Source organism: Balaenoptera physalus (assembly GCF_965194825.1).
Source record: "Balaenoptera physalus genome assembly, chromosome: 17".
Classification (NCBI taxonomy): domain Eukaryota; kingdom Metazoa; phylum Chordata; class Mammalia; order Artiodactyla; family Balaenopteridae; genus Balaenoptera; species Balaenoptera physalus.
In genome coordinates, this window is record NC_138895.1 from 16,351,296 (window position 1) to 16,373,998 (window position 22,703).

The following is a 22,703-nucleotide window of genomic DNA, read 5'->3' on the forward strand; positions in this document are numbered from 1 at the left end:
CACACCTCAGCCTTCCCCCTGTTGGTGCTGTTCCCTTTTCCTGCTTCCTCCCACCCCCAGCTTCCTGTCCTTTAGAACTCAGTTCAAAGGCCACCTCTTCCAGGAAGCCTTCCTACCTCCCTCTTGTCTGATTCAGGTGGGTTTCTGTGTCCTATCAAGCATGCTACCCGCCTCCATCACCGCCTTTTCAAACTGATAGTATTTGTAGGATTTTTTGCCCCCCCCACCCTGCCCCACACCCACTCATTAGGCCATAAGCTCTTTTTTTTTTCTTTTTTAATTTATTTTTTTATTTTTGGCTGCGTTGGGTCTTCGTTGCTGCGCGTGGGCCTTCTCTAGTTGCAGTGAGCGGGGGCCACTCTCGGTTGCCGTGCGAGGGCCTCTTGTTGCAGTGGCCTCCCTTGCTGCGGAACGTGGGCTCTAGGCGCACGGGCTTCAGTAGCTGTGGTGCATGGGCTCAGTAGTTGTGACACACGGGTCCAGTTGCTCCGCGGCATGTGGGATCCTCCTGGACCAGGGCTCAAACCCATGTCCCCCACATTGGCAGGCGGACTCTCAACCACTGCACCACCAGGGAAGCCCCTGTAAGCTCTTTTGAAGACAGGAGGAGTTCTTGTTTGATTTTTTACCCCAATCCTCACGGATACGTCATACACCAGCGTGCTCTCTGAATGATGGCTCCATTCTCCACTTGTGAGCCCTGCCTTTTTCTATCCGCCTCCCTCCTCTTTGGTCCCCTTGGTACAGAATACATCCTGTTGCTTCTCCACTGCTTTCTCATCCCAGAACACGCTCAAACATTCGAAGGGGTTCTTCTCTGAGTTACCAGTCGAAGGCCTGATAAAGGGTCCTTCTGTGCAGCCTTACTCTTCTCCTTTTCCATGAAAATCTCTCAAGGGATACAGATGTGGGCATTTGTGCATGAAGCCCAAGGAACTGTAGAACCCCTGCTTCTAGTGTTTTAAATCTATTGTTGTCAATGCTCCCAACAGGCCCCTGAAGGCGAGTACCCATATTTTACAGATGAGGAAACTGAGACTCAGGCACGTTAAGACCCTAGTTCAAGGTCAGGTGTCTAGGGAAGGACTGAGCCCATGCACTGCCTTGCCTTCTTCATCAGAGGTGGGCAGCGGGGAAGGGAATCTGCAAGTTAAGGGGCACAGATGGGCCTGAAGGGATGAAAGCAGGACAGAGAGCCTAAATGCCCCAGGGGCTGGGCAAAGTGAAACCCACTCAGGGAGGACAGGGACAGTGGCCCCAGGCTTTAATTTTCTTTATGCCTTCCTTCTCACCACTGCTGTTCCTGCCATGGCAGACCCTGTTTGTTTTTCAAATTTAAATAATTTTTTCATTGAGTTAATGCCGATTTCCGTGCAATTGTAAGAAATAAGACAGAGCTATCCCATGGATCATTTATCCAGTTTTCCCCACTGCAAAACCACATATAGCATCACAACCCGGGCTACTGACATTGAAACACTGCTGCTCTTATTCAGATTTCTCATTTTACTTGTATTTGTGTCTGTGTGTTGTGGTGCATGTATGTATTTAGTTCTATACACACGCGTAGCATCGTATATCCACCACCACAGTCAAGACACAGACTGTTTCCATCACCAAAGATCCCTACTATTGCCGTTTTATAGCTACACCCACTTCCCGGTAGGGGAAAACACTTCAACCCTAATCTGTCCCCTGTTTCTAAAATTTTGTCATTTCAAAATGTTATATGAATGAAATCATTCAGTATTTCACCTTTCGGGGTTGGCTTTTTTTCACTCAGCATAATTCTGTGGTGATTCATCTATGTTGAACCTATGTTTGACCATGTGGGCGAGGTGGGAATCAGCTGGCTAAAGTATATTCAAGATTTTGTGTCCAGGATGGCATATGGCTACAAACCTGGGCTTTGGAGTAATAGTACTGGAATTCACATTCTAAATCTGCTGCTTATTAACCGTGTGGCCTTTGCAAGTTTCTGAACTTCTCAGCCACAGTTTACTCATCTTTAAAACAGGGATAATCATAACAGCTATCATGTTTTGAGCATTTAATACGTACCAGCGCTGTTTCAAACATTTTACATATAAGAAGTAATTTTCACTAATATTCCTATTTTGTTGATGAAAAACTCAAAAACATGGAGAGGTCAAGTAACTTGCTTAAGGTCATGCAGTTAGTTAGGGGTGTAACCAATACCAGCCCAGTCTCACTCCAGTGTCCGTGCTCTCAACTGTTTAACCACTAGGCTAAACTCTCAGATCATATACCCTGGAGTATCTGCCTGTTGGGTTTGTTATGATGATTTAAAAAAAAATCCATATAAAGGAAATTGTCTCATTAAGTTAGATGATCCTATTTAAAGCCTCAATGCTTGGCACGTTCATGTTCAGTAAATGCTACCAGATGAATTATTATTATTATTAACATCCCCATTGTCATTATTTGACTTTTCACTTGGCTGCCAAGATGCATTTAAAATAAATGGATTCCCAGTTGTCTTTAACTCTCATCAGAAAATCCGTTGAAAAGTATGCAGTTGTTTCTAATTCAAAAATTTCTTTCTGGCATTTCCAGCCTCAGTGTTTTGCAGTAACAGGTACTTCGATATGTGTAGTTTCTAAGCCGTGTCAGCAAAAAGCCATTCAGGTCAATTTTAAAAAATTCAACGTCGAGCACAGTTTATTTTTCCATCTTGCAAAGTCCTAAAATGTATTAGGAATAAGTAGATCTTAAGAACCTATGAATTCAGTTTTAAAAATTAATGTGAAATAGTGTTGAGAATAAGAATGTGCGTAACTGTGACGGTATATAAAAGACTTGTGTCCCCCAGAAAGATTGAGACATTTAAATTTTTATATCAGTGCTGAATGCTTCTTCACAACAGCGGTGTGTCATTTAATACAGCAGCAACATGAAACTCTGCAGGGGGTGAGTGTTCAGATACTTTATGTTGCCTCCCCCCGCATGTCTTTTTCATGTTGGCCCCATGCTGAGTACCAGCCTTCTGTTTAACCTGTCTTAAGGGCCTCAGTTGCTGAAATCAAGATCTCCATTGTCAAAAACTTGATTTTGTCTTATAACATGCCCTACTAAGACCCTTGCTTGTGAGATTTTTGGTAGACTGAACTTCCCTGTAATATGAAAAACATCCTTCAGGTTTGGCTATTTTCCTATTTCCAAATCCACAACTCCATTCTGAAATCTGAGTTTCTTCCCTAGAAAAGCTTTTATTTTTCTTCTTTATAGTTGGCTTTCTCTTTTCTAACATCACCACACCTGTGTCATATTATCCTGTAAATTCATATTGAGTGCAAATGTATTTTTCTCTTTGTGGGATATAAAGTAACATGTATTCAGAAATATGAATCCATTTCTGCCGAGTATATGCAATCAATCATTTCATGAATGAATGAAACTTTGGTCCTGTTCTGGTACTTTCAAACAGCTTCTTCATAATATTTCTAGATATTGATAAATTACTATGCCATCAACCTGTCCAGATATGGCTCCCTTATGTCACAAGGATGTGTTTTATAACAGTTTTCCTCTGAAAGATTTTAAGTGCAATTAGAGAATGAAATAGGTATGTGTGGATAAATAAATAATTTTAGACTAGAAGGCTACTATGAAGAAAAATCAGAAGTGAATTCTACAACTGACAAGTACTGTTCCTAAAGGCTGTTGGTTCACGGGACTTGTGGATTTGCCTTCCAAAGATGAACCAGCTGTTTCTCACCTCTGTGACCAACTGGGAGCATATGGTGAAACTCAATAATTTTAGTGTATAACACCTTTCACTCAAGCATCTCCAAAGACCTAATAGATGCTGAGCTCCTGCTAGACACCAACTCAAAGCCACTTTTCAGAAAACAAGCCATGCTCTCAATCATCTAAATCTGAAGTAAGATTTTGGTGGTGATAAGTCTGCCAAGTACTTTTGGCAATTCTTCTTTTCATCAGGTATTCTTGGGGTGAGGGGTGTGAGCTAAATGCTGCCTAAACAGAATCTCGAAGATTGCTGCAACATCCCCAATGCCAGGGCCGTGTGAATAGCATACTCGTTGCACTATTGGAAAACCTGAAACCTCTGTCTACATCTGGGCTTTAAAACAAATAAAATAAAATAAAATAGGGGCTTCCCTAGTGGCGCAGTGGTTAAGAATCCGCCTGCCAATGCAGGGGACACGGGTTCAAGCCCTGGGCCGGGAAGATCCCACATGCTGCGGAGCAACTGAGCCCGTGCGCCACAACTACTGAGGCCCTCGCGCCTAGAGCCTGTGCTCCACAACGAGAGAAGCCACCGCAATGAGAAGCCCGCGCACCGCAATGAAGACCCAATACAGCCAAAAATTAAAAAAACAAATAAATTTTAAAAAAAACACACAAATAAAATAAAATCTTAACCCCACACTCCAAATTCTACCTCAGTTTCCCATTTAAGCATAATTAGAGCTTTTTCTGTTTTTTAACTGGCTCAACAGTACTGCTCCCTACTATTGAAAGCCTCTTTCTCTCCACTCCTGTTTCCAAACTATTGTTTAACCACAACTGCTCATCATTATCCTGGGAAGTCTGCACTGTGCAATTATCCCACACTTTTTCCATCCTTCTCCGCTACCAAAGACTCACTAGTGCTCATTTCTCAAGGACTTCAGCACCGTCCTTGATTTAATAAATATTTATTGTAGGTCTACCATGCTAGGGCCAGAGAAAAGATGGTTATTATTCTCCCTGCTCTATTGGAGTGTAGATTGGCAGGCTGGAATATGTACTCATCTATATCTGTGTTTCTCTTGGATTCAGCGGGGCGTAATTTTCACATGCTCACCCAGCCTATGCACATGCAAGTGTTCCATGATCGTAAGAAACGTATTTAATTTATAAATGTTGACAGGTCTTGACTCTTAATAAGAATTGCATGGATGTTTGAGTCTGAAACAGGGGCACACATTGAGAATCTGCTTTTACCTTCTGAAAGCTGTATTAGGTCATAGATAATATGTTACTCTGTTCATATTTGGACTTTTGAAGGACAATATTTCAGAATGAGATTGTTAATCATGTTTTGAATAATATACAGAAATAAACTAGATGTGTTAATACTTTATTAACTACTAAGATCTGCCAGAGTTGTGTGTGTGTTTATATTTGTGTGTGTGTGTTTATATTTGTGTGTGAGTATCGCTGAAAGCATGTAGTAAGTACCTACCGGCAAGCACTAAGAGCTGTGAAGGAAGATCTCAGGGCTCAAGAAGAACACCTGCGGGGCACTTGACCTAGTCTGAGAGTCAGGTCCTGCGGGGATGAGACTACAATGGAGATGGGATGGATCTGGGTTAGTAGGTCAGAGGTAAGTAAGAGTGATGCCGCCAGAGGGAGCAGCACATCGAAAGCGGCATGGGTGGTACTGCAAAAGTTCACTGATACGTGACTGCAGAGCAAGGGGGATGGTTTGAGATGAGTCTGAAGAGGTGGACACGGGTTGGATCATCAGGCCTTTAGAGCCACATGAAGGATTTTGGCCTTTATTGTATTGGGTGTGCATTTTCCAGTCTCTACCATCTCCCACCATTATTCTCTAGGACCTCAACCTCCCTTCTGTTGATTGTTCTCAAGCACTGGTCTCGTGATTCCTCAGCCTCTCCCACTACTCCTTCAGAGCCAGTGTGGATATAGCAGATAGCACAAAAATTGTTAATCTCGTTGCTGGGTAGAGAATGCTAAGGAAGGGACCAAACAGGAAAGGCCTCACAGAAAAGGCGATATTTGACCATCAGCATTTCTACAGGTAGACATGGGCCTCATAAGCCATACCCAGATGTTGATGTCACTCTATGCAAAGTTGGTCATCACAGGTTTAACAAAGGGTGGGGATGTGATCAGTTTGATCTCTTAGAAAGATATTTCTTAGAGGTAATTGGGAGAATGGACCAGAGCAGGGAGGGACCAAAGATTAAGTGTTCAATTAGGAATAGGTCTTGATAGTTTAGGTCAGGCATAAGGAGGACCCAAAACTCAGGGACTAAGTTGGCAAAAAGAGTGATAGATGGAAGAGATTTTCAAGGAGAAGGATGTACAGGATTTGAGGACCAAGGAAATCCAAGGGTGACTTACAAGAGTTCTTTTTTGGATGAGAATATGAATAACGAAGGTAATATAAGAAGTGGTGATGACAGAAGGAAGGATACATTTGGGGGTGAAAAAGGATAAGTGAATGGGGGTGAGGAAGAAGAATTAGTGAACTTTGAGACAGGTTGGGTTCAATGTCTGTGACTGACAGGAAATCCAGACTATCTTTAATTTCCCAACCCCCTTCTCTCCTCATATTTCTTCCTCTAATAGTTCACCAGTGACCCATTTCAGTCAACTCTAGATCTTCCGTTGACAAAAGACTTCCAGATTTACATTTCTAGTTTCAACCTCTCTCCTGAGCTCCAGGTATGCATTTACAGATTCCTGCTGCACATCTATACCAGAGGGCTTGGGGGGACCTCAAATTCAACATGTTTAATCGGAGCTCCATGTCCCTTTCAAAGACCCCTATCTCAGTTAAGCTATCTTCCTTTACCTACTCCCCAGGACTCAAAACCGAAGCATTAGTTTCAATACCTCCTTTGTCATCCACACCTCCAAACCACTGCCAAGTTCAGATGATTCTATTTCTATGGCTTGCTAAACTTTGTTTCCCTTCTTCGCTATTGATACTACTCTTGCCTTAGTTTGTGCCTTCATTATGACTCAACTATCCTCTCTATGACCAGTCTCTCCCCCTTACATTCCATCCTACACATGGATGCCCAACCCATTCTCCCAAAGCTCAGATCATCTAATCATGTTTCTTCTAGGCAAACAATCACAACACAAACCAACCAACCGAAAGACAAGAACAACAGAACCACGCAGACACACAACTTGGATAATTCTCCTTTGCCTAATAAAATGTCCAATTGATTTTCAAAGAAGATGTGTACTTTCATGCTTTGTTTCTAGCCTCTGTTGCCCGTTTTCTTCCGGCATGCAATTTCCTGCACCGAGTGCTCCGTTCAACATAATCTGCTTGCTGTTTTCCTCCCTTATTGATTGGTTGACACCTATAACCTGTGTGATGCTCATGGTTGACTCCTATAACCTATGTGATGCTCGTGGTTGACTCCTATAACCTATGTGATGCTCAGAGCACAGGAGGCACCTTCAACAGGTGCATTTGTATTTAGAACCGAGGTAAAAATAACTGTGTCCGAGTGGATGGATAATTTCAGCTTTCTAGGGATGGAGCAAAATAACAGCGAAAAAGGTTTAAGATTTATTTCCTTTTACAGATTCATTAACATTTAAAAGTAAGCTTGAAATCTACAAACAATAAATGCTGGAGAGGGTGTGGAGGAAAGGGAACCCTCTTGCACTGTTGGTGGGAATGTAAATTGATACAGCCACTATGGAGAACAGTTTGGAGGTTCCTTAAAAAACTAAAACTAGAACTACCATACGACCCAGCAATCCCACTCCTGGGCATATACCCTGAGAAAACCATAATTCAAAAAGAGTCATGTACCACAATGTTCATTGCAGCTCTATTTACAATAGCCAGGACATGGAAGCAACCTAAGTGTCCATCAACAGATGAATGGATAAAGAAGATGTGGCATATATATACAATGGAATATTACTCAGCTATAAAAAGAAATGAAATTGAGTTATTTGTAGTGAGGTGGATGGACCTAGAGTCTGTCATACAGAGTGAAGTAAGTCAGAAAGAGAAAAACAAATACCGTATGCTAACACATATATATGGAATCTAAAAGAAAAAAAGATGGTTCTGAGGAACCTAGGGGTGGGACAGGAATGGAGATGCGGATGTAGAGAGTGGACTTGGGGATGCAGGTAGGGGGTAGGTTAAGCTGAGACTAAGTGAGAGAGTGGCATGGACATATATACACTACCAAATGTAAAATAGATAGCTAGTGGGAAACAGCCACATAGCACAGGGAGATCAGCTCGGTGCTTTGTGACCATCTAGAGGGATGGGATGGGGAGGGTGGGAGGGAGGGAGATGCAAGAGGGAAGAGAAATGGGAACATATTGTATATGTATAACTGATTCACTTTGTTATAAAGCAGAAGCTAACACACCATTGTAAGGCAATTATACTTCAATAAAGATGTTAAAAAAAAAAAAAAAAAAAAAAAAAAGAGTCATGTACCACAATGTTCATTGCAGCTCTATTTACAATAGCCAGGACATGGAAGCAACCTAAGTGTCCATCAACAGATGAATGGATAAAGAAGATGTGGCATATATATACAATGGAATATTACTCAGCTATAAAAAGAAATGAAATTGAGTTATTTGTAGTGAGGTGGATGGACCTAGAGTCTGTCATACAGAGTGAAGTAAGTCAGAAAGAGAAAAACAAATACCGTATGCTAACACATATATATGGAATCTAAAAGAAAAAAAGATGGTTCTGAGGAACCTAGGGGTGGGACAGGAATGGAGATGCGGATGTAGAGAGTGGACTTGGGGATGCAGGTAGGGGGTAGGTTAAGCTGAGACTAAGTGAGAGAGTGGCATGGACATATATACACTACCAAATGTAAAATAGATAGCTAGTGGGAAACAGCCACATAGTATAAGGAGATCAGCTCCGTGCTTTGTGACCACCTAGAGGGGTGGGATAGGGAGGGTGGGAGGGAGACGCAAGAGGGAGGGGATATGGGGATGTATGTAAATGTATAGCTGATTCACTTTGTTATGAAGCGGAAACTAACACACCATTGTAAAGCAATTATACTCCAATAAAGATGTTAAAAAAAAATAAAAGTAAGTTTGAAAGTAACTATTAGGACATGTGTCCTTCATCAGAGTGAAGGAAAGCTTTTATCTTGAAGCTTAGGTGGAAATAAAGCAGAGCCCTCAGGTTCTAGACATCTTGGTTATATAAATAGTTTTATAGATTTGTACACATTTGCTTGTAGGGCAACATGGGCAGCTGAAGGAATGCATCACTCTGGAACCTATTGTTTGTCAGTTCATTCTTAATTTTCTTTTCTGTTTTTTTTCCCTCCTCCCCCCTCCCCCTTTCACTCCCCCTCCCCCTTTCACTCCCCCTCCCCTTCCTCCTCCTCCTCCTTCTTCCTCTTCCTCTCCTTCCCCTTCCCCTTCCCCTTCTTCTCCTTCTTCCCCTTCTCCTTCTCCTTCTTCTCCTCAACTACAACATATAGGAATCTATTCCTCTTTTCCGAGGAAGTTAAAATTATTAATTAGATTATGCCCAGTATGTGCTTTGCTCATTTTAGAAATGCATTATGTACAATTAAAATTTGAAATGTCCTCAGATATACAAATTAAAAATACAGATAAATAGAATACTAAATCCCCAAACTTCATTTTAGGACATTTAGCTTCAACTGTCCCCCATACTAAACATTTTAGGAGCTCTGTTATAAATAGTGGAATGGTATGTTTCATATTGTAACCCCTTTCCCCTTAGTGTCAGGAAAATATATAATTATAAACGAAAACTAGAAACAATACCAGCAACAAAGGTTATCAGTATTCTACAACCTGGACGTTCAGATATTGATGGAGTTGATTATAAATACTAGACTATGTAAAAAAAATGTTTTGACTAATTTTCCCAACTTCCTTTGAGCAATATTTGTTTAGAATCCAGGAGTATTAATGATCTTCATTTCATAGCTGCAGAGTGACCCAGAAAGTAGGGTGATTTGTCTAATATCCTGTAGTTAGTTGGTGGCATTGCTGGGGTATCATCTGAGTGAGCAGTAATTTCTAATTTAGAACTGGGGTGGCCATTTCTATGACATCTCCCTGAACAGTTAGGTTCTGGGCCCAGAATGTGTAGAAAGCTCGTCAAAGATCATGATGTGTATAATAATGCTGCCCGTTTAGATTGCCCTGAATGCCATGTTTTTACTTTCTTCTCTGGGCCAATGAGATGGTGATAGAGGCAAGGATGGTAAACAACTGCCGTCAGAACTTGTTCTCTCCCTGAAGTTTCAGAGAACCACTTTTATACATTCTATATTTCAGATTATATTTGAAAAATGAAGCTTGGCTGAATAAATAAATAGAAGTCTAGAGAGCCTTTGTCTTTTTCTGTCTCCTGAGTGTGGTCAGTTCTTCTCAGTGATCTTATGAACAATAAATATTTTAATTTTTTTAAGGTAAGGATCAGTCTAAGAAGTAGATGAACTTCTCATGTGTCTAAAGCCTGTATATCATTGTAACAAGAGACTCTCATTAAAAACTTTCTAGAAACAAGTTCTTAATGTGTACTTGCTTAGGAAAATAAATTAATCATACATGCCGGCTATTTAATATTGTAATTAGGTATATATATATAGATACATCATCAACGTGATACTAACACTTATTGGTAATGAATACATCATTAATGATCATAGATATGGTAAGGATCTTCCTTCATTCTTATTAATGCTTTATTGTAGAAAGGTGGAAAGTTCATTAGACCGTATGTATATGTATGTGCGTATATATAATATACGTATATTTTTTAGGTTAAGCTAAATGTTTCTACACTTTCTTTCTTAGCTATTTTCTCAACATAAAATGATGCTCTTCTACAGCTTTGGAAAGAGTAAAGGATGCTTTTGGAGGAAGACGTGCCTTGTAAGGAGGGAGCCTGGTGTCATGTGAGGGAAAGGAACATGGGGACCGGGAGAAGAAGAGGTCAGTGGATATGCGTATGAGAGACCTGAGTGTGACCTGAGGGGCCTTTGAGGTCATTACCTCACCAATTACCTCTCTTCGCTTCTTCAGTATCATTACACAAAATTCAAAATTAAGTAGCAACCAAGGTCAGACAGGACTAGAGCAGGATGCTGTTTTCTTTCCATTACAGTAAGATCTTCTTTCCTTCATTCAGCCCTTTATTGCTTTTCTCACTCTTGCCCTTTTCAGCTCTGTTTCATCTTTCCACTGCTTGGAGCTGTTGTTTGTGTTATCTGTGGAGTGGAAACGATAACTCTGAGTTTATAGGCCTGGTCATACACGAATGAGCACAAAAGTGGCTTTACCCATGGTTTCAAGGGCAATTAATCTGGCAGGCTAACGCCTATGGAATAGTCTTTCCAAAAAAAGAAAAAGAAAAAAAAAAACCTGAATAAACACATTTTCTACCAACACATTTTCTAACTTCAGGGGTATTCTACTAAATAGACAAAGCCTTCAAAATTAGACTTTTTTAAAAATCTTAATCTATTCCATTTAATTTAAGGAAAAAACACTGGTTTCTACATAACTTCTTTCTCCAATAGATTATTTGTGTGCAAAATTCAAAAGCATATATTAAGTTGTACAGGACGATGAGTGTCTGGGAGGGAGATGGGGCACTGTGGCTTCTATTTTTCTATGCTGTTTAGTTTTAATGCCAAATTGTTTTAGGAAAATCACATTGTCCTGAATCACTCATGTAGAATCTATTTGGTTGTAGGTCATGTTGGTTTACATTAACATTATTTTAATTTTTGAATAAATCAGGATCTTTTCAGAGGTTTAATAGTCTGTCTTAAGGAAGCTTTGTTCCAAATAGGCCTCAAAGGCTCATAGGACTATTTTTTTCATGTGTGATATATTTATTTGTGTTGGTTTGCATGGATATAGCAATGATTTGCATGGGGAAATGAGGAGATAACTCAGAAAACATGGTAATGTTTTCTTGGTTATCTTTCCCCTGAGTAAACATAGATTCCTATGAAGAAACACAGTGGATAGTATTGGTCATTACCTTAAATTCTGGTATGTGCATTTCCGGGCATTTTTCTCCAAAATGTGTTCTGACTGTTAAATTCTCTTCTTCCCAAATTATTCTTAAAGAGACAATCCTCTTGCATAGATAAAGGCAAATAAAAGGTGCCTTTTCTTTAAAACATAAGAGCAGCCCAAATAAAGGATCTGTAAGAATAGAAAATGAATCCTTAAAATTAATCTAGGAACAGGAGATAGATCAAATGTTTCCAATTTATCTTGGAATTTGACATATGGCCTATTTACAATAAAAGATAATTGGGGTCAGACCCGATGGCCTTGTGGATTCTTCTGGCCACCCACCTCGCTTAGTACAGACTTTACAGTGTCAGGTAGCAGGTGCTATGGATAGGCAATTAGCACCAAACTCATGGTTTTTAATCATTTTCTATAAGGCACATCGTGTGTTTTTGTTGTTGTTTAACGTTGTATTTCTTAGCTTAAACACTATGAGAGTTTTACACAACTATGATTAGAATAAATACTCCCTAATTTTTTTCAATATACTTCAATAATTTGAATTAAATACACCTCACTAGGTAGAATCCTTTGCCACTTTTGTAAGTGTTAGGGTTTTGTGAGATATTAAAGTGGACTGAAATGGAGAATTACGATATTTAAAAAATTTCCTTTATTTGAAAGATGGTACTCAATGAATAAGTATTTTTGCCAACCTACTTTTTGTGAAAAATTGCCTCAAGTACCAAATCCTGCATGCCCCTCCTCTGTAATACAAAACACAAAGGACAACAAAATCTGGTTCCACCTTTTTCTGATCATTAAGAATGATATTCAGAGAGCTACTGATAATGGAAAACTTGGCTTTCAATGCAAAACTTGTCTTTCCCCGAAACTTCTGCATAGCATAGAGACAGGCCTGTTTATATATATATATATACATATACATATATATATATATATATATATATATATATGTATATGTATATATATATATGGTTTAGAGATGAATAGTCAGGGTAGATGTATGTATGTTGTGTGTGTGTGTTGGGGGGGGAAGATATAACTGTATCTGTTCCCTTCTTACTAGAACTACTATCAGCTATTAAAACAAGAAGGACTCCCATGGTTATTTGGGGCTAGTAAATATTAGCCCACTTGCACACGTGTTTTGCCCTTGAGCCAGCTTCCGTCTGTACACTTCTGTGCATACATATTTAGCTCTGAGAATCCTTGATCTTGCCATTTTCCAGATAGAGGTGTGAAGATTTCAAGTGAGTTCGTTTTGAATAAAGGATCTGAAAGAACAGATCTGATATGATCACAAAGTATCTCATGATTTTGTAAGCTAGTTGCTTTTCCTTTAAATTGCAAAGTTTATGGATTCCATGCTTAATAATGAAATCACAGGCAGTGTAATTTTTATTAACTGTGGATGAAAACTAAACTCAATGGGAATATTTAACTGACATCATCTGTTTCTCCCTGTGTACATTTTTTTAAATTCATTTAACAAGTATGAAATGAATGTCAACTGGTGAGATGGAAAAACAGGTGGCCTGCAAGCTGCTACTTCCTTCTCTTGAGCTCAGAGCAGACATCACTAATCAATCATCTGTAGTCTCTCTTGGTGGAGTCTAGTTGTGAATTCCTAGCTTTTCTCAATGTACTTCCTCAGACAGACACTGCCAGTGAAGTGAAGATGGGAAATAAGACATTTGTTATTCGTGATCTGTAATTTACTCAGCTCTGTGCTAGACATTGTAGGGAAACATGAGTATGAGATATAATTCTTTGAAGAGTTTATAATCTACTTAAGGAAAAACAAAAACAAATGAAACAATTAGAGAGCAGCATAAGGCTTCAAATTTAATTTAAAATGAATTGTAATTAGAAGAGGGAAATATTGTAATCATCTGTCATGTATTTAACCACACAGCAGCAATAATGTTTTATGTATTCTGATCTAGTAGTTCCAAATTTTATCTGTTCATTTCTTCACTTTATCAGTAATTCATGGCATTTGGATAGCTCTTGGAAAACATCTCTGTGTCCTTGGACACAGTTCTTTAGAGGTTTTGAAAATGATTTTGTTTTCTTTGTTTCTCTGTGTTAGCTTCATTTCAGGATTAACCTGACTGAAAATCAAAAGATAGCCTAATCAAAAGTTACAATGTGTTCATAAATTTCAAGGGCTTCGAATGTTTATGTTCAGAGATGTCTGTGAAGAGCTAATGAAAAGCTGAACTTATAATAAAATCTCCTTAAATCAGATTAATTTGGAATTTATGATGATTTGGTCAGCATCTGGGTGTATGGTTGGTTACCAGTATGTTAAGTATTTGAGAGGACTTAGAAAAAGTTAATGCTGCAAATGAAGTAATGAGATAAATTCCTTAATTATGTAAGAGAACAAACCATTTTAAACAATTTTAGAAGCATCTGCTTTACTTTTTCAGTGTAATTGCATGTAATCAGAGACTTGGCTTTTGAATACTCTTTTGATAGTAGTAATTATAAATCCTCCTACTCATGAGTAAACTATGACCTTTTCTAGGCATTGTTTCCTGACTTCACTAGAATTCCATTATGTATTTAGAAATAACATCACATTTCATTAAAAAAACTTATAATTCAGAAATTATGCAAATTTTTTGACTTCTTATGTAGTGTGAGATACTATTTTGGTATTGGTGGTTTTCTTTACTTTATTTCCTTTAAAAAAATTATTTCCCCATCATACTTTAAACTCCAAAAAGAGGCACTGGATCTTAAAGGTCCTGGAAACCAGGTGGCTTAAAATTAGATATCTAGACAGCATTACGGTACTAGCTCGACTTCCTTCAGGAGTGAAGTAGTAGAAAAAATATGAACTTTGAAGTCAGTCAGCCCTGAGGCCAAATCTCAGGTTGGTCTTATTCTCTAGGTGTGTAAATGTAGAGACTACATTTATTTCTTCATTTATGAAGTGAGGATGATTTCTGGCATCACAGGAGGTTATTAAGTCATGATTTAGTATAATCATTTTCCTAAAAACTTTGGCATAGGACCTGTATATTAGTTAATATTCTTTTGTTTATAAGAAAAATAAACGGATTCTGGCTAGCTTTACATAATATCAATTTACGGTAGTTTCTGTATGTCTCTCTGTCTCTCTGTCTCAGAATTGAAGGTATTACTAAATCTTGGGCAGGGCACATGCCAGAGCAAGGTTGGGGCTCTCAGCAGTAGGATTTCATGAATATTTTCTTCAAGAGGCTGCATTAATGAGACTCAGCTTCAGCCCTTCTCTGTGTTCTATGTTTAAATTTCCAAGGGAGGCAGAAACTCTGTGTTGAGTCTCAGCAATCTGTCTCAACAACCCCTACAGATGATTCCAATGATTGCCTAAGTTTGAGAGCTTACTGGTCTAATGCAACCCCTCTCCTCCTTCCCTGCCCCATCTCTGCTGCCTCTATTTAGAGGAGACTAGAACCAGAGGAAAGTTCACTCCCTGAAGGCCCTTGTGATTCTGCATGTATAAGATAACTGCGGTCTTCCGAATCCTTACTACTGGCATCATAGTACATGGAGGTGCCCTATGGAGGTTCCTCAGGTTTTAACTATATTCCTTCTACATCCCATGGGGAAGCAGCCACCTTCTTTTCCCTATGCTGTGAGAAATCTCCCAGCAAAAACCATGATCTGTGCCCCCCACCCCCCATTCCTCAAATTGCATATGGAAGACTTGCCTTCTAATGCGATGGAATCATTATTTGTCTTCTAGGAATAAGCATTGCTCTTTGGGGCACTAAAGTCTTAAATCAACAGAGTTTAAAATCTTGGCCAAGAATCAGTTACTTTGCAAATGAATCATTAGGTATATTCATGAGAAGCACCAGCTCCACCCACCCAGATGGCTTCCCAGATTTCTTATATTCTAACCATTAAAGAAATGGCAATATATTTAGGCTACAGGCCTAGAGTACATGTTGCATCCCTCAAGACAGCATCCTAGTATTTCCAGGTATTATCACTGAGTCATAAGGTCAATGTCATCTTTCTAAAAGGTCACCTCCTTCTGGATGACACTGAAAATTACAAGACTATGAATGTCTTTGGGATTAGCGCATTATCACACTATGTAAGAAATCAAAGCAGTGTATAAGAGATTCAGTAAATACTTGTACAAGGATGATGACAAAGGAAGTGACATTAAATCCAAAGTAACTGATCTTGATGATTAGGACAAATCGCTGCTCAAGCTATGGGAAAGGCTCAAGGGAATCGACCTATCTATCACATATTCTCTATGCCTGTTTCCTTGTTTGCAAAATGAGGATAATACCTACTTGACAGCATTCTTGTTTTACAGACCAACAGTGTTTAGCATAAAGTTAGGACATTAAATATTAATTCCTTTTCTCTTTATTTTTCCTACCACCTTATCATCAAACTAGGTCTGAGGAAGAAGAGATGTAGCAGCATGGGAAACAACATTGTGAAAGATTAGCACTTTGTCACTTTCTAGCATTTGGACTTTGAAATAGTTTTCTTTCCTGGTCTCATATGTAAAGCCAGGGAATTTACACAGATGACCAATGGCAAAATTATATTCTAAGATACATGTTCATATCATTAGCAGTCAGGAGTCTAGAATCTAGTATAGTAGAAAGTTAGGATCAGACAGATCTGTATATAGATCTTGAGTCTGAATGACTCTAAATTCTGATCCCGACCTCTGGCTTTTTCACTTGATAGCTGGGTGAGCCTCCCGAGGCCCTCTGAATCTCTGAGTCCTCCTGTGTAAACGTCGGGATAATGTCCTACCTTATAAGGTTGCTATTAGGAGTAAGCGAAGAAGTTATGTAAAGTATCTCAAGCACCACTCTTCAGTGTAGCAGTCTCTGTGACGATGTCAGTGTTCTATCTGCTCTGCCCGATATGGCAGACACTAGGCACATATGGTTATTAAGCCCTTGAAATGTTGCTAGTGCAACTGAAAAACTAAATTTTACATTTTATTCAATTTGAATAATTTAAAGTACTAGTTGTTCAAAAATGCCTGAGTCCTTTTTATAACCTTTTTAAATTTTATTTTTACTTATTAATATAAAGTTCTGAAAGTCTTAAAATTGAATGTAAATGCTATGACTTGCATGTTTGTATCCCCCCCAAAATTCATATATTGAAACCTAAAGCCCAATGTGATGGTGTTAAGAGGTGGAGCCTTTGGGAGGTGATTAGGTCATGAGGGTGGAGCCCTCATGGGTTAAATTAGAGTCCTTGTAAAAGAGACCCTATAGAGCTCCTGTGCCCTTCCACAATGCGGGGACACAGCAAAAAGACCACCACCTATGAGCCAGGCAGTGGGCTCGCACTAAATACTGAACCTGCTGGTGCCTTAATCTTGGACTTCCCAGCCTCCAGAACTATGAGGAATAAATTTCTGTTGTTTATAAACCACGCAGTCTATGGCATCCTGTTATAGCATCCTGGGCAGATTAAGACAGTAAATAACAAGTAAAATACAATCCATAGATTTTTTTTTTCCCCATCTGATCCTCCTCCTCCCCCATAAAACAGAAGCCTGGAGGAGAGTACGGGGCTGAAAAGGCTGGTAAAGCAGGCAATGTCCAGGGGAGAAAGTGAACTTAATATTGGGCAGATCACATAAGCATATTAATCCAAAGGGACAAGTGAGAGTCAGAGAGTCTAGTAGTGAACCCAGGGGTACAAGCCAGGGATACCAGGGATGACTGTGGAGGAATTCCCCAACCACAGGGCTCTTCACAGGTAAACAGAGAGTTAGGAGGGTCAGCTAGTCTCAGGTGGGACATTCACTGACGCACTGAGATCTAGTACCAGACATCGGCAAGAACATAGAACTGAACTCTACTTTGAATAGCAAGAGCCTAGAAAATTGAAATTATTTGTTCAATGTCACGCAAGTGGTTACTGGCAGATTGAGAGTTAGTAACCCCTGCAAACTAGCCAGTCATTAGGATAGACACAGCACAGGGAAATATAGCCATTATTTTGTAATATATAGCTTTAAAGGGAGTATAATCTATAAAAATATTGAATCACAATGCTGTATACCTGAAACTAACATAATATTGTAAATCAACTATATTTCAATTTTAAAAAATGGGCATTTGGTTTTTACTGATGATCAACATGTTCACAAAAGTCATTCCAAGGAGTGATATAAAAGCAATGACATCAGCATATAACAAAATGAAATTCTTTCTGGGATAATTAATTACAGAAATTGTAGCCATACAATGGCTGAAACTTCAGTGATCCCCAAATCTAATTCTCATAATCCTATCAGCAGTTTCACTTTACATTTCCAGTGAACAATTTACTAGTAAGGAATGATAGATAAAAAATTATGAAGACTTCATTGCCTTTACAATAAGCACTAGAAAGCATCTACTGCATATTGCAAAATATCACAAATAATTAAAATATATCTACTTATTAAAATATCAGAATAGTGACGCTACAGCCTAGTTGTTGTTTATTTCCTCATGGTTATTTGTAAAATTCAATTTCAGAAGTTAACTGTCATTAGTGCAAAATGGAAAAACATATGTGGTTAATGAGTTGAAGAAAAAGAAAATATGGCATTGACTGTATAGTTTAGCATACAGTCAATATACTGTATACAAATATACATTGATTGTGTATTTCAGATGGGAATTAAAGTCTTCATTGGAGAAAAAATTCATAAATGAATCAACATTTTGCTAACACTCAATTGGAGTGTTATTTTGGGGACAATTATTTAAGTTCTACTTCTGAGTAAATTACAGTTGTATTCAACATGGAAAGACTGGTTAAATCTAAATCTCTACTGTTGAAAATATCAATATGAAATTCAAACATCAGAATTCAAAAATCTTTTCACCTGTTTTAATATTAGTAGCTTCAATCAAACAGAGAACATGTAAGCCAACCTTGACAAGCTGTACACAAAGAAACTGTAATGAATTTGCAAATTATTTCTCCAAACTGTGGATAATATCCAGTATTTCATCTTTTTTTTTTTTAAACATTACTTGATTTTGGAATTGAATTTGGAGTCAGCTCTCCTGGGTTCTTCAGAGTGGTGAGAGGATTAATGGGACACCATACTGTTTTTCATTGTTTCCTGATGGGAGTGTCTTCCAACAACTTAATTGCTCCTATTTTACTTTCCCCAGCCACCTAATTTTTATCCTTGTCCTTAATTGCTCCTGCCATTGGCACCATATGTGTCAGCCCACAAGGAACAATGTCAGTATCATTTGCTGCAAGATGATCCTCACTCCAGGTGGTTTCATGGCAAGATGAACAAAGGCGAATGAGAAAGTAATTTATTTTTTAAAAACTAGAATGCCAATTTACTAATGGAAAATTAGAACTATAACTGTCACATAGACTAAAATATGCATCAGTAAGAGTTGTGCTAATACAAACATTCTGGTCTGTGTGACAGTTATGATTTTTTTTGTAACTTATGAGTTTTTTAGAGTGTAGGCTGGTATATAAGGAAAGCCAAATTTTATCCAAAAAGTGCTTGGTGAGGAAAGGAAAATTTTTAATTTGAACACGAGTAGTATCAGGTTAATAGAACCTGGGTCCATAGACATTTCCAAATGGGGTGAACCTATTATGATTTTAGGATAGTGTACTATTGTGTACCTGAAATTTAAGAGATTGTCATTTAACTACATTAAGTCAAAGATAATGCAAACTTTATATATAGGGGACTATAGCAATAATATTTTTAACATATCTAGTTATTTGTTCAAAGATATAGTTCCTGAAACATAGGGACATTGAAAACTAAAATTAATGCCTTGAATCTTACTTGGCATAGAACAGTCAGCCAACATGGTGTGCAAAGCACTGAATCATCTATACTCAAGTTATATTTGATGATATATCTTCAGAATAAAGAATTTATATTTCACTTTATGTGTTGAATGCAGATATGAACACCTTTGCATGACTATTTTAGTGCATGCATTTCTATTTTGTTATTTTAATTAGCTCAGCAAATTCTTTTTGATTTTATAACATAATCCACAGCCTAAACAAATAGTATTTATTAAAATTAACCTGGTATTTACACTAACATTTTATTGTGTACCTGAAAGACCACATGCAAACATATATTAGTAATTTGAATCCATTTGTGAAAACTATATATATATTTGACTGTATCTAAATAGCCAGCATTTTATTTATGATATGGCTAATGTCTTATTTTCCTAGGCTTTGTGCAACATTCGTAAGTGCCGAAAAGTTTGAGGTTGTATTATTGAACCTGGATGTGATTTTGTGGGGAAGGTGATAGGGAGTATTATGACTCTCCTGTGAAAAATACACCCAGAGACATGCAAATAAACATAGTTTTTCTGATCATTTCAAAGACACAGAGAAAGGCTTGATGAGGAGTAAGAAAGATGGTAAAATGATTTTGAGTGATACCATGTCCTTTAAAACAAATCACTGAAGTTGTGTCAACAAGCAAGAAGTTAGTACAGTTGGCCCTTGAAAAACATGGGGGTAGGGGGTGATTAGAGGTGCCCACTCTCTGCACAGTGGAAAGTCCGCATATAACTTTTATCGGCCCTTCTTATCTGTGGTTCCACAACCACAGATTCAACCAACCATGGATCCTACAGTACTAGGGTATTTACTATTGAAAAAAAAATCCACATATAAGTGGACCTGCGCAGTTCAAACCTATGTTGTTCAAGGGTCAACTATATATTAAAAAAGCCGTACAACTGAGTTCAGGTCATCAGGTCATCTATCGGTAATCTGCTCATTTGTTCATGCCTCCACTCATGTACCAACATAGGCATCAGACTCTACACTGAGGTAAATGAAACTTGGTCCTTGCTGTTGACAAGTACACAGCCAAGACAGGATGACTGTTTAATTCTTTCAGCAATGAATATTACTTTAGGACATTGGTCTTAGCTTATTCTTATATTATTATGTACTTTGGTCCTTCCCCCATTCAACTTAGCTTTCTGTTCACCATAGCTCTGATTTTTTGTTTTAACGCTTTGCATTGCTTCACTGCATTCATCAGTTCTTATTGAATTTCTCTGGATACATTTCTTGATAGGTAATCAATCCTCTTCTAGTTTTACTCTTTGATGTTTTCTTAATTATTCTCTTCTGGACCTCACAGCTGCCCATTGCTTAGTTACCAACCCTCTCTTAAACTTCCTGTCTCTGATGGGTCCGGCCTGTGTTACTGGAAGGTATACCATATACACGAAGGAATAGGGTCTGCGAATTACCAAAATGGACCTGGGTTCAGGTAAAGATGGTGACCACGGTTGCCATAACCTTCACTCTAGGCTGATGTTTCCCACAGCGGGAGAACTTTCAGAAGTCATGGTGTTAAAAGACAAGTGGATCAATCCCCACAAAAAACTGTCAAAATGCGGAAGGAGAGGGAGAGGGAGTGGGGGGAGATTATTTTGGCAGTTGTTTCAGAGGGTAACTTTAAGATAAAAATGCTTAAAGAAGATTTTTTTTTTATTGAAGTACAGTTGATTTACAATGTTGTGCTAATTTCTGCTGTATAGAAAAGTGATTCAGTTATACATATATATACATTCCTTTTTTTAAAAAATATTCATTTCCATTATGGTTTATCATAGGATACTAAATATAGTTCTCTGTGCTATACAGTAGGATCTGGTGGTTTATCCATTCCATATATACTAGCTTACATCTGCTAATCCCAACCTCCCGTTCCATCCCTTCCGCCCAACCCCTTCCCCCGCGGCAACCACAAGTCTGTTCTCTATGTCTGTGTGTCTGTTTCTGTTTCGTAGATAGGTTCATTTGTGTCATACTTTAGATTCCACATATAAGTGATATCACATGATATTTGTCTTTCTCTGTCTGATTTACTTCACTTAGTATGATAATCTCTAGTTGCAACCATGTTGCTGCAAATGGCATCATTTCATTTTTTTTATGGCTGAGTAGTATTCCATTGTATATATGTATCACATCTTCTTTATCCATTCATCTGTCTGTGGACATTTAGGTTGTTTCCATGTCTTGGCTACTGTGAATAGTGCTGCTATGAACATAGGGGTGCATGTGTCTTTTTGAATTATAGTTTTGTCTAGATATATGCCCAGGAGTGGGATTGCTGGATCATATGGTAGTTCCATTTTTCATTTTTTAAGGAACCTCCATACTGTTTTCCATAGTGGCTGTACCAACTTACATTCCCACCAACAGTGTATGAGGGTTCCCTTTTAAAGAAGATTTTTAAAATCAAGTTGTGCTGTATATGATGAGATGTAACCTCTTTTTCCTTGATAAAACTTAATTAAGGAGCTCCATTAGTCTTTGAGGCTTTGGAGTTGGGTTTGTTTGGATGGAGCGATGTCCTGAGCCTGAGCTCAAAGGGAGAAAAAGAGTCTGGTTGCATTCAGGAAAACTGCCTCTTGGTGTCATCTGGTTAAACTTAGATTTACTCCCTGGAGCTGCTCCTGACATGATAAATCATAGTTGCTTGATAGTTCAAGGAATGACACATGTTTTTCCTCGAATGTTGGAATATTTCAGGGTAAACGTTGCTGGACTTCTGATCCCAATATGTAGCAGAGTTTTGAAATTTTGGCGTACATCACAATTATCTATGCACCTTTTAAAAAAATATAGGCTAGGGCTTCCCTGGTGGCGCAGTGGTTGAGAATCCGCCTGCCAATGCAGGGGACATGGGTTCGAGCCCTGGTCTGGGAAGATCCCACATGCCGCGGAGCAACTAAGCCCGTGTGCCACAACTACTGAGCCTGCGCGTCTGGAGCCTGTGCTCTGCAACAAGAGAGGCCGCGATAGTGAGAGGCCAGCGCACCACGATGAGGAGTGGCCCCCGCTTGCCACAACTAGAGAAAGCCCTCGCACAGAAATGAAGACCCAACACAGCCATAAAAAAA

The 22,703-nt window shown here is 38.7% G+C and overlaps 1 long non-coding RNA gene across 1 annotated transcript; it reads right to left on the reverse strand.

Annotated features, from left to right (window-relative positions):
- Positions 1-261: 261 nt before the first annotated feature.
- On the reverse strand, positions 262-7,974 carry LOC309646379. Its single transcript, XR_014255321.1, has 2 exons — positions 7,133-7,974; positions 262-7,101 (listed from the first exon to the last, which is right to left on the reverse strand). It is a non-coding gene; the product is annotated as an uncharacterized lncRNA (long non-coding RNA).
- Positions 7,975-22,703: the final 14,729 nt, after the last annotated feature.